The sequence below is a fragment of the Schistocerca piceifrons genome, chromosome 2, assembly GCF_021461385.2.
Source record: "Schistocerca piceifrons isolate TAMUIC-IGC-003096 chromosome 2, iqSchPice1.1, whole genome shotgun sequence".
Taxonomy (NCBI): Eukaryota; Metazoa; Arthropoda; class Insecta; order Orthoptera; family Acrididae; genus Schistocerca; species Schistocerca piceifrons.
In genome coordinates this window covers 1093968933-1093986997 of record NC_060139.1, presented here as the reverse complement: position 1 = coordinate 1093986997, position 18065 = coordinate 1093968933, and positions in this window count along the sequence as shown.

Genomic DNA, 18065 nt, shown 5'->3' with positions numbered 1-18065 from the left:
CACACCGATGCGGCCGCAGCCGCTTCACCGCTACCGCAGCCACAACCTGCCGTTGCACCGCCTTTTAGGCACTACGACCCGAACCAAGAGACCTGGCAAGAGTGGTCCCACCAGTTTGCCTTCCACCTCGCTGCCTACAGAATTCAAGGTAATGAGCGGCAGCCGTTTTTGCTTTCTTGTGTCGGTGTGTCCACATACCGTGTGATAGTGAAATTGTTTCCCCGACGCGACGTAGCAACTCTGTCATACGAGGAAATTTTGTCTGCATTAGATGCCTATTTCAAAGAAACAGTTAATGTGGTTGCAAAACGGTATACGTTCTTTCGTACAAAACGTACGGCCGGTCAAACTAATAGGGAGTGGGTAGCAACATTGCAAGGACTTACTAGGGACTGTGCCTTTGAATGTGACTGTGGTCTTTCTTATTCAGATACAATGGTGCGTGATGCAATTGCACAGAACGTTTCTGATGTTCGCATACGGGAGCAAATTTTGAAACTAGTTAATCCCTCCCTTCAACAAGTGATAGACATATTGGATAGACAGGACACACTGGACTGTGCTCAGGAATCTTTTGAAACTTCGCCAGCCGTGTGTAACATTAACCGGCCCGCCGGGCGCGCTCGCGCAACGCGGCCCGGTCAACTGCCCTCGCGGCCGTCCGCACAGCTGCCGCCGCGTGCTAAGCCAGGTGTGCCGCGCCAGCCCACAAATGCAGTGAAATCATGCCCGCGGTGTGCTACTAGACATTCGCGTGAACATTGCCCGTCACGCCAAGCTATTTGCTTTTTCTGCAATAAGAAAGGACATGTTCAAAGTGTTTGCCAGAAAAAGCTCCGATCAGACAATCACAATCATTCCAGGCCCTTTGCTTTGCGCCGGAATCGAACCAAGGACACTCAGGCTCGTGGACCTTCGCCTATGGACATTCATGTCGTTAATTCCACTTCGTCCAGTGACACTTTCTCTCACAGTAACTGTGATCGTCCCACAAAAACTGTGCGTCGACGTCGCCGGAAATCACGTCAATTAGCAAGTGATTCTGTACCAGCGTCTATTCCAATTGCACAAAACAGTCGCTCTTGTCGTCAGCAGGACAATAACCTTTTTGTGGACTTAGACTTTGAAGGCAAAGTGATACCATTCCAGCTCGATACCGGAGCTGCAGTTTCATTGCTCAATCACGACACATACAAACAACTGGGCGCACCTCCGTTGCGTTCCGCAAATGTTAAGCTAACTACATATTCCGGACAGAAAATTCCTGTGTTAGGACAGTGCAGTCTTCTTGCAACATACCAGGGACAAACAAAACTTGTGTCATTTTACGTTCTTCGTTCTTCTTCTGCAGTGAACTTGTTTGGTCTAGATTTATTTAAGTTGTTTAACATGTCTATTGTAAATCAGGTCCTATCAGTGAATCAGACTGTGCCTACAGACAGTGTTTCTCGGCTGTGTGACGAATTTGCAGATATTTTTGCACCGGGCTTAGGTTGCGCTAAAAACTATGAAGCACATTTAGAACTGAAGGTAAACGCGCAACCGAAATTTTTCAGGGCGCGCAATGTTCCCCACGCATTGCGTGATGAGGTCGCAAAAACGTTACACGATCTCGAATCACAGGGTGTAATTGAACGTGTGCAAGCTTCTCTCTGGGCCTCACCCTTAGTAATTTTGCCAAAACCTTCCGGAAAATTGAGACTTTGCGTGGACTTCAAGGCCACAGTGAATCCACAGCTAGTGACTGCTACTTTTCCTTTGCCCCGCCCGGAAGATCTTTTTGCTAAACTGTGCCCGGGAAAATATTTTTCAAAGTTGGACCTAGCCGATGCGTACTTGCAAATACCGGTGGACGACGAATCCCAGCGCGTATTGGTGGTTAACACGCATCTTGGATTGTACCGCTTCAAAAGACTGCCATTCGGGTGTGCATCCGCCCCTGCCTTGTTTCAGCAATATTTACAAACTATTTGTGCGTCGGTCCCTACTGCAGCAAACTATCTGGACGATATAGTGATCTCAGGACAGACAGAAGAAGATCATCTTGCGAACTTACGAACTTTATTTCAGGTCTTGCGGCAAAATGGTCTTCGCTTGAGGAAGGACAAATGTGTGTTTTTTGCTCGTGACTTACCATACCTGGGACATGTCATTAATGCCCAAGGCATACATCCGAGTCCAGAGCACCTCCGTGCCATACAAGATTTGCCTTCCCCTCAAAATCTGAAACAGCTACAGAGTGTGTTGGGTAAAATTAACTATTATCATAAATATGTGCGCAATGCCTCTTCCATTTCAGCTCCGCTTCATCGCTTACGCCGTAAAGGTGTTCCGTTCGTCTGGACGACGGAATGCGAACGCGCCTTTCGCCAGTTGAAATCGGCGTTGCTTTCTAATACTTGCCTTACGCCATTCGATCCCCAGAAACCCCTTTTGTTGATGGTAGATGCATCGGATTTCGGGATCGGTGCTGTGCTTGCGCACAAAGTTGGCTCCCATGATCGCCCTATTGCCTTTGCGTCCAAATTGCTCTCGTCTGCGCACAGAAATTATTCACAGATAGAGAAAGAAGCTTTGGCTCTCGTGTTTGGTGTTACTAAGTTCCATGATTTCTTGTATGGTCTTCACTTTACCATCATCACAGACCACAAACCTTTGACATCGCTTTTTCATCCGTCCAAGCCTGTACCTCCACGTACAGCGCAGAAATTCATTCGCTGGTCTATTTTCCTCTCGCAGTACCGCTACGATATCTGGTATCGGTCCACTGCTAAGCACGGAAACGCCGATGCGTTGTCCCGTTTGCCTGTTGCTGAGGATAAAGCATTCGATTCTTCTGAACTTGCTTGCATGTTCATTGATTCGGAAACCGATGAAGTGGTCGAATCGTTTCCGATTGATTTTCGTCGTGTCGCTACAGCCACAGCTGCTGACCCTGTCCTTGCTACTGTTTTACGTTTTGTTGCTACGCAATGGCCTTTGTCAAAGTCTCGGATCGAGGATCCGTTGGTTCGCCGATTTTTTGCTCACAAGGAGAGACTTTTTGTTCGACGTGGTGTTTTGTTGTTGCGTTCTGATAATGATCAGTCCAGAGTCGTGGTCCCACGTTCGTTACAGTCCTCTGTTTTACGGCTTCTTCACCAAGGACATTGGGGTATAGTGCGAACGAAACAACTTGCTCGTCAGCACTGTACTTGGTTCGGAATCGATGCTGCGATTACGAATATGTGTTCTTCGTGCCCGGCGTGTGCCGAACAACAATCCGCACCGCCGCGGAAAGTCTTTGCGTGGCCAAAAGCCACTTCCCCTTGGCAACGCTTGCACATTGATTTTGCTGGTCCATTCTGGAATGCTCGATGGTTGGTTCTGGTCGACGCCTTCAGTAATTTTCCTTTTGTTGTTCGGATGTCTTCCACGACGTCCTCCGCCACCATCCAAGCGTTGTCTGCTATCTTTTGCATTGAAGGTCTTCCGCAGACTATTGTTTCCGACAATGGCCCACAATTCATGTCCGCAGAATTTCAGTCATTCTGCCAGGCCAATGGTATTCAACATCTGACATCCGCGCCGTTTTCGCCTCAGTCCAACGGTGCCGCTGAACGTTTGGTCCGGACTTTTAAGTCACAGATGTTGAAATTGAAAGAGTCGCATTCTCGGGAGGACGCATTGTTGCTCTTTTTGTCTTCGTATCGCTCTCAGCCCCGAGATGGTCGCTCGCCGGCTGAGTTGCTCCACGGTCGTCCTCATCGCACCTTGATGTCTTTGCTGTATCCGCCGCATCAGGTTCCTGCGCAGCGGCAGACTCCTGCTTTTGCTCCAGGCGACGTTGTATTTTATCGCAACTATCGAGGTTCACGGCGTTGGCTCGCAGGGCGCATTCTTCGCTGCCTCGGCCGCGCGATGTATTTGGTTTTGGGGGCCTCTGGTGAGGTGCGTCGGCATCTCAATCAGCTGCGCCTCTGTCGTCGCTCGGGTTCTGCCGCTCCCCGTCTGCTTTCAGCGACGGTGCCGTCCGGTCAGCGCCCTGGGGACCCATCTACTGGCTCGCCTCATCCCCAGGTGTTACCGACGATGCCTTCCATATTGCCCCATGGCGACGCGCAGCCGCCGCCGCAGCAGCAGCAGCAGCAGCAGCCGCCGCCGCCGCCGACCGCATTCGACGCTTCGTTGCAGCCGCCAAGCGCCTCCCAGGGTCACGCGCCGCCGATCGCTTCCCGTGACCAGCTGTCCTCCGCCATGGAACGCCCGCCCGGTCCGGACCACATGACGTCATCGCGCGTCGGCTACCCCGACGCAATGGAGGTCGACCCTTTAGTCCCTCCTGTCTCTTTACGGGCGCATACACCGCATGTTGACGTGCACCCTGGACTAGTTTTGCAGGCGTTTCCTAGCTCCCCTCGGACCGGATGGCCGGGTGCGGGTGGCACAGCCTCGCCTGTTGTTAGGCTCCCCACCTCATCGCATACGTCAACATGTGGTCCTCCCCACGGCGGGCGGAAGCCTTATTACACGACCGTTCGCCGATTTGCGGGGGAGGAATGTGGTGTCACCGCCAGACACCACACTTGCTAGGTGGTAGTTTAAATCGGCCGCGGTCCATGTAGTACATGTCGGACCCGCGTGTCGCCACTGTGATCGCAGACCTAGCGCCACCACCAAGGCAGGTCTCGTGATAGGAGAGTGGACTCGACCCCAGTTGTACGAGAACCAAGCTACCGCCCAGTTGTACGCGAACCTAGCTATCGCCCAGTTGTACTAAGCCTTTCTCTCTCATTAGCCGAGAGACAGAATAGCCATCAGCTAAGTTAATGGCTACGAACTAGCAAGGAGCCATTTGTATCAGTGCCTATAGCTTCGAGTATTCAAGAGAGATGTATTCCAAGGAATTATTAAAAGTTAAGTAAAAAGCATCTACATACTTTTCTTCTTATTCATTCATAAGTTCTCATGTTCCAGACTTCACGCCCGTCTGCTTTATGCCGTGCGTGCACTATCGGCCACAGCGTTAGTCTAGCTTTCTTTTTCAGCAATCAACTCCACGGTGTCGGTCCAGCTACCGACACTACAATGTGAATGTATTTTAATTCACTTAATAGCTTCCGGCCACAGATATCCGTTTTGTTTTCTTTTGAAGTGAGAGTAAACGAAGGGGAAACAGCAAAATCACTAAATGCAAACACGGATCACGTGGAGAGAACCCACTATAACTGAGACTGCTCTGCGCGTCAGCCCCAGATCTACGTTATTTGCTAGCCGGGTCGATACTAAAAACTAAAAATAAAAAAATAAAAAAAAATTCGAATTTTCAAAAATATGTTCATCTTGTAAAGCACATCCTTCTGAAAAGTCACTATATTTCGATCTGTGAAATTGAAACGTGTATATTTTGTAATGGATGCCATCAAACTATATTCAGGACAGTGGAAATTTAAATGTCATGCGGTGCCTCTCCTGCTCCCAGTCGGCCGGTTTGACAGCTTGCCTCTCTTTAAAAAAATATCTCGCAATTAATAACGGATGGAATTATTTGTAATTGGGAGAACAAGAACTCTTCAGAAAATTTGCACTCATTATTGCCTATTACCTAATAACTTGCTGTTTTGTGTGACGTAAAATTAAATATAGGATACATGAAACCAATAAAGAGACAAGCAAGAAAGTACACACTTCTTCAATCCTTAGCTCCTAGCATTTTTTCTCTCTAATCTTGCTACAGCTTTACATGGCGTGCTTTGCTTTCTGCGAAAGAATGTATGACCTCATCAAAGTTCGTCAAACGTTTTGATACATGAAAAATCGAAATGTCGTTATCTAATACTGAAAAACCTGTTAACACAAATAATACCCAAGACTGGTGTGGTTTCTCGATCTGATTACATCTATTTTGTCACTGTCTGCTAGATAAAACAAAATTGGCATTCCTAATATTGCGCCAATTTTGTGACACACACAAAACTAACGAGACTGTTTTGGTACAAATGACCATTTTTATAACACGACAGTATGTAATTCATGAAGTACCGATACCAAATGCATATTAGGCCTATTACAAGCAAAAAGCTTTATGTTAGGAAATCGTTTCACATTTCTTTCATATGCGCCAGATTCTCAATCATGAGATAGAAAAGTAGTAGTACGTAATTTTTATATAAATTTGGAGTCGTCTTATTCTTCCATAAATTGTGTGATGTCCCCATTTCTTCTCCTTCCTCGTTCTAAGAAACAATCTTGTCATTGCCAATTGTGTAGCTATTCCTGCCATTGTCGAAATCTGTTCGCTGATTAACTTCACTAACCCTGCCAGAATCACCAGTTTAGTTATCCCGTGACTATTCTTCGGTTAGGCGTTGTTATATGTTCGTACAACACGTTTTCCGCGTTACTTCCAGAATAGAGCTTAGGCGACTGCTAGCTGGGGACTGTACTTTAACTGGTCCTCACTAGTGTAGCGATCTGGCCAAAAATTTTCTGTCAAAATATTATTTTCTTGGATACACGTAGAAGATAATACTCAATCTTTCTCACCTGTTATTCCGGTTAGTCGTTTATTTCCATTCTGGTAGTCTGAATCTATGGATTTCGTTAGTAATTATAACAACACTGATCATTTGCAAACCCAATCAACCACATAATCAGACAGTGAATGGCATTTACCCGTTCGGCTTTACTCCGCTCAGTTCCTCTTGTCTGTGGAAAGTTTATTTCTAGATGTGATGAGGATACTCCTGACAGACATCACGTACGCTATGCACGCATTCAAAAATCAACTGATGATTTATTCCGAAATCAATTTAAAAAGTGTTCAAAAACCAACAGCGATGCGTTTCAAAATCATATTAATAATCGATAGACCAACGTGCGCTGGGTGCTAGGCGTTTTGTAAAACAAGTTTTTTTTTCCTAACAAGCTTTTTTTTTCTCAAGAATCTGAATTTGGCGCCCCCCTTTTCCCGGTAGCATCTAACTGCTTCCTGTAGTCAGCAGCGGGAGAATCTACTACTCAAACGCGACTCAACTGCGCATGCGCATGAGCCCGCTCGTAACTGCTAAAACGAATCTAATGTTAATAGCTGTGACTTCACGCTCATCGGAGGCAATTTTTTGTTATGAAGCATTGCACAGTCTTCCTAAAGCCTCTGACACACTTTGCTGTTGGCAGGCGCTTGCATGAGCACTGCGTGTCGTTGTTGTATACGGCGCATTTCCTTTGCAATTTACTTTCGTTTTTTTCTCTCGTTTATATTTGGTTGTTTAAGTATTATTCTGCAGTGTCGGGATCCAGTAATATCCTTTGTTAGAGTATCCGTTCTTACCAGTCAAAATTACAAAAAGTTATCAGAAAACTAAAACAATGAAAAATTCCCGGAATTGTAAAAAATTCCCGGGTTTTCCCCGGATCTCCCGGGTCGCATACACCCTGATAAATGGTCTCTAGAATGGAAACTATGCAATTCCGAACATAAGTTCATCAGACATATTTTGTTCCGCATCCACTCATCGATCAACCCCTAGACTTTGTACACGGTGGAAAAAAAAAAATCACCTTGTATACGTAGAAGATAGCAGCGGTTCTGTCACACTTCCCTGGGGCAGTACTGGCGGTACCCTTGTCTCTGATGAACCCTCACCGTCGAGGACAGCACACTGTGTTTGTTATTTAAGAAGTCTTCGAGTCATTCACATATCTGACAAACTACTCGATATGCTAGTGCCTTCGTTAACTGTATGCAGTGCAGCACCGTGTCAAATGCTTTTTGGAAATCTAGAATTATGAAGTCTGCCTCTGTTTCCCTTCATCCACAGTTCGCAGTGTATCATGTGAGAAAAGACAAGCTGAGTTTCGCACGAGCGACGCTTTCTAAAACCATGTCGGTTCGTGAAATTGTAAATTTGTGGTAAGATCTTATGGGACCAAACTGCTGAGGTCATAGGTCCATAAGCTTACACACTACGTAATCTAACTTAAACTAACTTACACTACGGACAACACACACACCCATGCCCGAGGGAGGACTCGAACCTCCGACAGTGGGAGCCACGCAAACCGTTACGAGGCGCCTTAGACCGCACAGCTACCCCACGCGGCGTGATTCGTGAAGTTTCTTACAGTTTATTACATTCGAACTCAGAATATGGTCAAGAATTCTGCAGCATACCGATTTTCACGATATCATTCTGTCATTCTCAGAGTCCTATCTCTTAGTCTTCTTATATACAGGAGTCATCCCCGCTTTTATCCATTCGCTTGGGACTTTGTGGTGGGAGAATCAATAACAAGCGACAATAAACTGCCGAACAGTGGTTGCAAAATCAAATGGAACTGTGTTAAGTGAGTGATTGTGACGGTAAAACGAGTTTGATTAGGTCACAGACGGAATTTTTCGAGTTATTAAAGAAGAATAAATCGAGTGGTCGTTTAAACGGTTTTAACATCATTCCGGCCAATTCATCTTATTGTACTATTCAGGCGTGAACTTATGAGCAAATGCAGTGGAGGCTGCAATAGGACATGTATCAGCAGGCGCACGGTTAGGAACTTTGATATATGGACACGTATGCCAAGGGTATAAGTCTGCCCTCCTGTGCACTCCTATCTTGCAAACCCTATGCCCAGTAATTCACACAGTCAAATAAGTCAAACATTTCTTGAAGGGAAAGGAGGGGCGATTTACAAACTTTGTCCCATTCTACAACCAACAGGGAGCTATGCACCCGTATTTTTAATCCAGCCTCAGTTCTATTCAGTGCCTAGGCGATTACAGTCATCGTTGATGCCGGATATGACAGCTGCGCGCATCAAATTTCGTACCCCTTATATCCCTAAATTACCAAAAGATATATTCGTGTATCCTTCTTATTACACTGCATAGGTAGAATAAGGCTTCAGGTGAAGATCAAATTGTAGGCGAGCTAACAAAGAATGGAGGACCAGTGCTGGTTAAAAATGCGAAACTGTTAAAAAATGTTTGGGAATATGACATACCGACAACAGATAAAGCAGAAAAAATACTACATAAATTGGTGAGTCTAAATTCAAAACAATACAGACTACCTCTACCAGTCACACGGTCATACCATTATGTACTTTTCGAATCAGTACTTAGCTTCCCAGCTAACACGTGAGCACATAGACTGAACCTGGTCACCAACAAAGTATAGGTCAGACGAGGGCAGAGAAGTGTCCTACTTAGGCTATCCGGAGCCTTCGGTACCACCTCAGCGGGCGCAATGCATGTGGTGCTCCGAATATGCCCCGTAGATATCACGATCAAATACGTAGCTGCAGGTACTGCTCAAAGATAGGAAGACTAGAAAATACAGTACATAATAAATGGTGTACCGATATAGATCACACGTCACCTTAAAAGTTGGCGTTTGGATACATGGCAAGGTGAACAGGATGTAAGTGATAAGGGACGTAGACTGTGCAACTTCCTCCCTGACGTAAGGGAGTGTTTGAGAATTAAACTTAAAATGGTTCAAATGGCTCTGAGCACTATGGGACTTAACATCTGAGGTAATCAGTCCCATAGAACTTAGAACTACACCTAACTAACACTTAAGGATGTCACACACATCCATGCCCGAGGCAGGATTCGAACCTGCGACCGTAGCAGTCGCGCGGTTCCGGACTGAAGCGCCTAGAACCGCTCGGCCATAACGGCCGGCAATGAAACATATCGATCCCACACGCAGTAAAGAACATTTCTTAACTGGACACAGACCTTATACCACACACTTATGGCCGTGTTAGGCTGAGACAGACACCTACATGCATATGCAGGGAAGAAGGTTCCCCAGAACACATTGTATTCTTCTACGAGCAATACGCACAATAGGCATACGCCAAACATATACTACACTGAAACAGACATACATTATAAACAGCAATAAGAGACCAAGAACAATGGGCACATTTAAATGCGTAAACAAACAGTAATAAAAAACAAAACATGAAGAGTACCTGCGGAAACGACGTAACTGATGTTCCTATATTCAACGTAACAACTACCTCCAGAGGGTGGACAGCGACACCCACAGTGACAGCGGAAACAGTGTCGCTGAAGAGGAACAGGGGGATGAGGAAGATGAGATTTACCAGTAGATAAGACACCTAGAATTATGAATCAGACATAACAGGCCAAAATGCACTGACAAATGATACCCATCATTCAAATTATAGTTATGGATGGTGAATACTAGAGTAAATATGGTGTAAGGTGCTGGCAGTCGAGGCAAGAAAACATTAAATGTTGTACACGGATGAGTACCTTATGTCAATACATAGGATTAGCAGTACCATTCTCTGCTCCTAACTATAAACTGTTTTGTTGTGGCTGGCGGTCAACACCTCGAAGAAACCATCCAAAGGTATTCACCGCCAGTCACAGTTGATAACGGTAGTAACAAATCTCTCCTCTATCCTGTCATCTTCTAACATTGTTCTTAAAACAACAAAATTTTATTTATCTCAAATTACGGTTATTGTAAAAAAAGTGTTATTCTTTGTCAAATGTATCAGATAAGAACAAAACACAAAACTACACAAAAGACGACAAACGAAAACTGTAAAAATACGACCCATATGTAACAGGCCTTTAAATATGCAATAAATAAATAACATTAAATACTGCCTGACGACTGGAAAACGGCCGTAATCTGCCCAACACTAGAAACGAACGAACCCCTGGTATGTGGTAATTATAGAGGGATTGCACTTCTTAATGTAAGCTACAAAATTCTACATCAGTCCTTACTGAAGAAAATGATCTCAATCGCAGAAGGAAATATAGGGGACCATTGGTGTGGTTTCAGAAAGAACGCTCAGGCAGGTAACCGAGAAAAGCTGAAAACTAACGTTGATATTCACATAGTTTTTGTTGAGTTCAAACAAGCCTACATCCTACAGTGTACAGTGTGTTAACTGTAAGACGGCAGAGTTGCGCGGGGAGTGCGGGAGAGGAAGAAGTAAGCATTGGCTGGCGTGGGGAGCGTAGTGGTTTGGGGGGGGGGGGGGGACGGCAAGTCACGCCTACTAGTTGTAGTGCTGGCACTACAAATTGCCCGTCATGCTTACACGAAAGCAGACGAAAAGCTTGGAAGTAAAACTCACTTTAAATGTTGTTCGTAAACCAAACTGAAATCGTCATGTACATTAATATCTTTATATATAAAAATGAATGTATGTAAGTTTGTCCACTATGCGCTCACAAACCATTCTTCCGATTGCAATGAAACTTTGGTGAGTTGTTCTCCGAACGCCCGAAAAGAGTAATGGACAATGTTTTAACAATGTTTTAACAATTACGTCACTGTAGCATGCGTAGCGCAATTGATTAGATAGCCGGCACGGTAGCTCAGCGTGCTCGCTCAGAGGGCTGGATGCTCTCTGTAATTAAAAAAAAATTAAAAAAAACTGAGTCAAGGCATCAACGATCAACTTGAACGGATGTCTTGTGACGTCCGCCCAGACCAAACGCAACGAACTATATCGAAAAAAAAAAAAAGATAAAAGCTTGTTATGCAGCGGACCCGGGTTCGATTCTCCCTGCTCGCAATTTTTTTATTTCATTCCCCGCAATTTTAAACTATTAATTATAAAATTTAAATATACTTAAACAGGTCATATAGTTTAACGTAAATGTCAATCTCTATATATAAAAATGAATGTATGTACGTCTGCCCTCTGTGCGGTCCCAAACCATTCATCCGATTGCGATGAAATTTTGGTGATTTGTTCTCCGTACGCCCACGAAGGTTCCTAGCAGAAAAAAAAGAAATAAGGCACCTTCTTGAGGAGATATGACGTCATAAACAATGAGATGCCAGATTTATGCATCCACTATTTGAGAATGAGAGCACTTAGCGACTAGCAACAAACGTTACGTACAATTTCAAACCTTCACGAAAATTTTTCTCTCTGACACCCCCCACAAAATAATGAAAGGAAAAAAGGTTGTCGCTTACTACATTTTCTCAGTACATCCCGTAAATCTGCCGCAGAAGGCATGACGTTTTAATGTATTATTTCGTTTCTATTAACTCCAATCGCAACATATTTCGCAAACAGTATCCACATATGTCAGTAAATGCACTGGCCAATTCATGACTCTTTACGACATATAATTCAGGAGATATGACGTGGTAAACATCGAGATGCGTGAAAAAGTGTCGCGTCAGGCATTACGTTTTGTTCTAATATTTCTTCACTACTAACACTATTCGCAACACGTTTCGCAAACGTGTTTAAAAAAAGTACATAAAACCACGGGAGTATTCCTAGAAAACGTTGTGCCAAAATTTTAAATCAATCGGGCAACAGCTTTCTGAGATTTCTTCCGTTGCGAAGCACGGGCGTACAGCTAGTGTTTAATAAATATCTTAACTGCAGCAATGAAATACGCTTATCGCAAGGAAAGGAAACAGTCTGAAATAGAAATAAAATTTACGACGCAATGAATGGCAGACCGTTTTTCGTATTTATTCGAGATGTCATACTTTGGTAAAAACATTTAAAACCATGTGGTCCACCGCTTTCACTGTCACTATGTTCCGTTTCTGTGTTTGATTAAAATAGAACAGAAATACAATTTACAACAAACTAATAGGAGATTGTTTTTGTTATTTATTCAAGCTGTGATCTTTTGTAAAAACATTTCACGCCATGTGATCAATCGCTTTCACTGTCACTGTCTTCCGTTTGTGTGTCTGAGTCTTCCACACTTACATCTGATGTGGCTGTGTTAACGATAATTGCGTCCACAGCAATTTCGACGACACCATCACGTGCCCAATACTCTTCTTCTGTTTCTTTAACTTTCTTGCAATATCCCTTCCAATCATTGGCAGTAACCGACTGGAAAGCTGCGTCCACAAGATTCAGCATGTTTTGTGGCAGCCAAGTCCCCTGACATGTTGTGCTCCCTAACATGCCTTTTTATCTTCACCCATGTTAATTCTATTGCGTTTAAGTCGCAATTGTAAGGTGGCGAGCGAACGACCTGGTGGCCTATGCTTTCAGCCAACAGGTTTACAGCAAAAGACTTCTCAGCTGGCTTATTCACTCGTACTTTTGCATACAGCTCGTCCTTCCCCATACTCTCATCACAGGGGATATTTCGGCGTTGCAGCCACTCCAGCATTCGCACTTTCGTGTCAAACTTCGTTGGAGTTCTCTCTGTTTGCCTGTTATGGTAAGGAGCGTTACCCATAACTATTACTGAATTAGGCGGAAGATTTGGCAGTACCTTCTCTCCGAACCACTTCCCAAAGTTTGCCGAATTCATCTGACCGTGATAATCGTCCTTGTCGACTTTGCCCTTCCTTGACGAACCCATTCTTGGATCCGACACTTGCAACTATCAGTCTTCTCGATGAGCTCCCCCATGCAGTGACACCAACGACACTCTCTTCACGTAAGTCACCCTTCCACTGCCAACATTTATTAAATATTAAGTTATTATCGATCCACGATTCATCGAGATAAAATATTTCTCTGCCTGCTTCCCTGAAGTTTTTCATGTCAATAATGAAACGAGATCGCCAGTGCACAATGTCTGGACGTTCCAACAACACATTCCTCTTGTTTTCCACCTTACGCCAAATGAATCCCATAGACAAAAGTACTTTTCTCAGCGGGACAATACTCTACTTCCAGCCTATTTTGTCGAGCAAAACTGGAAGCAGTGTTCGCAGGCTCGGCACAATCTTCCGCACTGAATAAAATTCAGCTATCGTGTCGCGAATGACGCGCTGGTTGAAATCATCGATGATTACTTCAATTTCTCCACTTCTTTTCCTAAGTTAAAAGAGAGAGAAAGATTTATAAGAAAATACCCTCTGCACTGCATGTATTTTTTTGAATTTGGAAATGTACTCTAATATGAATGTGTTTCGAAATAATACAGTAACCAGTGGTGTTTCCATACAAAGCAATACGGTAGCAAGGAAAAATGAAATATAAAGTAATTCGGACGAAATAGGGGGCTCCTTCAAAGTGATCGCGAACAAATTATCTGAAATGGAAACTCACCTTTTCTTGCCAGGCGTTTGTGGTGATACGCCAGGACGATTCTTGGAAAACAATCTTCCAATGCTACGCATGCTTTGTCCTCTGTATGTAGCAGCTCTCACTGAAGATTTGTAAATGGGGTGAAGCAATTTTTTCTGCTCCCATTCCCTTTCCAGCTTTCATTCACACGCAATATAATTTTGCGAGCATCGCTACGTAATACTGGTTTCCTTCTAATCTTAGGCCTACCGGTAGGGATTGTTGGCGACTCCCGAGATGGGCCAGCAACTGCCTCTTCACTCATTTTGATAATGTGTAGCACAACTGCACAATAAAAACACGCAGAACAGTACAGCGCAAAACAATAACGAAGCAGACAACAACGGCTACCTTGTACAACAGTCAACTACGTAATGTTGGCAGCAGTCGAAACCGCGAGCCTGCCTCCCGACGTTTACCGACCTACCGATTCAGGACTAGGGAGAGGTCTGCCATCTAAAAGATTACACACTGTACACAGGGGCACAATCACCAATGTCTTGAAAGAGTTTCAGTTTCCACAAACGTTAATAAACGTAGTACAAATGTGATTTGAGGAAACCTTCTGCACAGTAAAGATCACTAGAGGAATATCTACACCTACATCTACACAGAAACTCTGCAAATTACACTTGAGTGCCTGGCAGAGGGTTCATCGAACCACCTTCGCAATAATTGTCTATTATTCCAGTCCCGAACAGACCGCGGAAAAAACGCAGACCTGTATCTTTCCACGAGAGCTCTGAATTCCCTTATCTTATTATGATGATCGTTTCTCGCTATGTAGGTTGGCGTCAACGAAATATTTTCGCTTTCTTAGGAGAAAGTTTGTGATTGAAATTTCGAGAGAAGATTCTGCCGCAACGAGAAAGCCTTTGTTTTCATGATGTCCAATCCAAATCCTGTATCATGTGAGTGACGCTCTCTCCCCCATTTCGCGGTAATACAAAACGTGCTGCTCTTCTTTGAACTTTCTCGACGTCTTCCGTTGATTCTATCTGGTAAGGATCCCAGACCGCGTAGGAGTACTCCAAAAGAGAACGGAGAAGCGTAGTGTAGTAAGTTACGTTTTTTAAGTGTCCTGCCAATAAAACACAGCCTTTGGTTAGCCTTTCTCACAATATTTTCTGTGTGTTCCTTCCAATTTACATTGTTCGTAACTGTAATTCCTAAGCATTTAGTTTAATTTACGGCCTGTAGATTCGACTGATTTATCGTGTAACCGAAGTTTAACGGACTCATTTGGCACTCATGTGGATGACTTCATATTTTTAGGGTCAATTCCCAATTTTCGCTTCATAATGTATTCTAAATCGTTTTGCAATTTTTTTATCCTCTGATTACCTTACTAGACGTTAAACGGCAGCATCATCTGCAAACAACCTGAGAGGCAGCTCATATTGTATAGATAAGGAACAGTAGAGTGCCTCTAAGACTACCTAGGGGAACGCCAGAAATCACTCCTGTTTTACTCGATGACTTTTCGTCAGTTGCTATGAACCGTGACGTCTCTGTCAGGAAATCACCAATCCAGTGCATAGCTGAGACAATATTCCGTAAGCACGCAGTTTCACTACAAGTCGATTGTGTGGTACAGTGTCAAAAGCCTTCTGGAAATCTAGAACTACGGAATCAATTTGTAATCCCTTGTCAATAGCACTCAACATTTCGTGTTTGTACAGAGTTAGTTGTGTTTCACAGGAACGATGTTTTTTAAATCCGTGTTGATTATGTGCCAATAGACCACTCTCTTGGAGATAATTCATAACGTTCGAACACAATATATGCTCCAAACTGCTGCAGCATACCGATGTTAATTATATGGGCTTGTAATTTAGTGGGTTACTCCTACCACCTTTCCTGGATATTGGTGTGACTTATGCAGTTTTGCGTACGAATCTTTCGTCGAGCGAACCGTTGTATATGAATCTTAAGTATGGAGTTATTGCATCAGCATACTCTGAATGGAGCCTTATTGGTAAACAGTCTGGACCAGAAGACTTGCTTTCATTAAGTGATTTATGTTGCTCCATTAGTCCGAGGATATCTACTTCTAAGTTACTCAAGTTGACAGCCGTTCTTGATTCGAATTCTGGAATATTTACTTCGTCTTATTTGGTGAAGGAATTTCGGAAGTCTGAGTTAAGTAATTCTGCTTTGACAGCACTTCCATTCGTATCCAGCTGAGAAGGAAATGATTGTGTCTTGCCGCTAGCATGTTTTACATACGACCAGAATCTCTTTGGATTTCCTGGCAGGTTCCGAGACAAAGTTTCGTTGTGGAACTATTATAAGCGTCTCTCATTGAAGTCAGCGCTAAATTTAGAGCTTCTGTAAAAGATCGCCAGTCTTAGAGATTTTATGCTGTAACAGAATATCAGAGCATTTTCAAGTTAGAAAAGAGCTTAGACAAGGAGATGCATTATCTCCAATACTTTTTTATTTCATTTTAGAAAAGACACAAAAAAACACGAAAAATTAAACCAAGCTGGAATAAAACTGGGCAACAACACAGTAAATCGGCTCGCATATGTGGACTACGGCGTTCCAATAAGTCGCAGCAAAGAGGACTTGCAGCTCTGACAAGTTCTTACAAAAATATTGCAAGTGAAGCACATTTACGAGTTAATGAGGAGAACCTGACAAGGGAACCTCCCCATCGCACCCCCCCCCCCCCCTCAGATTTAGTTAAAAGTTGCCACAATGGATAGGCCTTGAAAATCTGAACACAGATCAATCGAGAAAACAGGAAGAAGTTGTGTGGAACTATGAAAAAATAAGCAAAATATACAAACTGAGTAGTCCATGTGCAAGATAGGCAACATTAAAGATAACGTGAACCCAGGAGCGCCGTGGTACTGTGGTTAGCGTGAGCAACTGTGGAACGAAAGGTCCTTGGTTCAAGTCTTCCTTCGAGTGAAAATTTTAATTTTTTATTTTCAGACAATTATCAAAGTTCAGGCACACACACACTCTCCACACTTCGCTCTCCAAAATTCCAGGACATGTTCAGATTTGCTTGGACATATGCAGGATTTGACGGTCTACACACGGAAAAATTTGAAAACGTTTTGACAGAGCACAGGGAAACTGTTGCATTCATTTGTCGCAGTTTATGTGACAAACTCTTTTGTTTTCATCACTTTTTTGGGAGTAATTATCACATCCACAAGAAAACCTAAATCGGGCAACGTAGAAGAATGTTTTTACCCATTCGCCAAGTGTACAAGTTAGGTGGGTCGACAACATATTCCTGTCATGTGACTCACATGCCGTCACCAGTGTCGTATAGAATATATCAGACGTGTTTTCCTGTGGAGGAATCGGTTGACGTATGACCTTGCGATCAAATGTTTTCGGTTCCCATTGCAGAGGGACGTCCTTTCGTCTACTAATCGCACGGTTTTGCGGTGCGGTCGCAAAACACACACACTAAACTTATTACAGTGAACAGAGATGTCAATGAACGAATGAACAGATCATAACTTTGCGAAAATAAAGAAAAAAATTTTCGCTCGAGGGGAGACTTGAACCACTGACCTCTCACTCCGCAGTTGCTCACGCTAACCACGGGACCACGGTGCTCCTGGGCTCACGTTATCTTTAATGTTGCCTATCTTACACATGGACTACTCAGTTTGTATATTTTGCTTGTTTTATCATAGTTCCACACAACTTCTTCCTGTTTTCTCGATTGATCTGTGTTCAGTTTTTCAAGGCCTATCCACTGTGCCAACTTACAACTAAATCTGAGGGGGGTGCGATGGGGAGGTTCCCTTGTGAGTATATGGTCGTGAGCAAAGCAGCCTATTATGCTACTCCACTGACAGTTGGTGAAGTATCTTTTAAAAGATTAGACCGATTTAAACATTTCGGAAGCATTTTTAGTGAGCAGAGTGTAATAAAAATCGAGATTAAAAGAAGGATCCTAGTAGCATGTACAGCATATTTTGAATTACGGGACATGCTGTACAGTAAAGAAGTTTCGAGACGTTTTGAAATCAGACTGTATTAGA